Here is a 1,164-nt window from a genome sequence, read left to right on the forward strand (position 1 = left end):
GGCTTGTGTGGTTATTAACAACTGAAATTCAGTCTTCGTTCAATGTTAGGCCAAATTAAAAGATGAAGGGAACATGTGCGCCTTTATCATCTCTGAACTCACCTCCGAGTCAGGTTTATCATCCACCTGATCAGCAAAGAGTTTGCGCCCGACGACCTTTGAACGATCGGTGGAATCATGGCCTCTGCTAAATCGGCATCGACTGACCTTGTCTCGCGCTGTCTTCTTTATCACACCATCATATCGTCTAAAAGCCATGTGCTATTGTAGCTACTTTTCAGGGGGTTCGAATAACTTGCTCCCTTTTTGTCATGGGCCAACATTGCTTATGACTTTGATTGAAACATTTTGAACCATAAAATTTTTGGATATCTTTCTTTAGGCTAGCCTCTTCAAATCAATCTTTCCGTCTGTCCACTTAAAGGGCAATGTAAGTCAATCATGGCAACTTACTTGCCATGCCATCTTCCTTCTCTGCTTCCAATCTCCAAGGGGAACACATTCAACCGATATCATTACGTTCACTCGGCAAAGAATTAACGCCATGAATTGGTTCCCGCAAGGTTAATTTACAAGGGTAGTCTCCCTCGTGGTCTTCCATGAAATGATTTCTCAAAAAGTTCACTGGTATTTGGACTGAGGTCACTCACCGTTTACGTTGACTCAGTGTGGCTTCAACCGGAGTTCATTTGTCGCTGGGCTACTTGCAGACATGGCCGAATCTGCTCAGTTCTCCTCGCTAATTTCATCATCGAAATAAGAATCGAAAAAATCATTAGTAGCAAGGCTGTTACAGGACGATAAACGAAGTCATTTTCCGTACTGTGCATTTGAAACTACTTCTTCAACGGCCTGTTGTCCTATTTCGTTTAGGTTTCAATGTCGTGGTGTGAAACTGGGCGGCAAGTTTCTGTGTGTCATGTGTCATGCGGTTTTTGAATGCGACAGTGCGGTTGATGTTAAAAGCCAAGCACGACTCCAACGGCTCGCAAATGTTTTTCTATTCCCTTCTAGAGTTTTAATAGCTCTGAATAAAAGTTCTTGAGGGATTTTCCTCTTTTGCAAGATAAAAGGGGGAGCTCTTTGAATATTTTGTTGAGCGCTTGCTGACCTTGTATAAAGTGACCTGCGTTTTTAAGTGCGGGGAATTAATTTGTTATCCAC

Source organism: Montipora capricornis, chromosome 11 (genome assembly GCF_036669925.1).
Source record: "Montipora capricornis isolate CH-2021 chromosome 11, ASM3666992v2, whole genome shotgun sequence".
Taxonomy (NCBI): Eukaryota; Metazoa; Cnidaria; class Anthozoa; order Scleractinia; family Acroporidae; genus Montipora; species Montipora capricornis.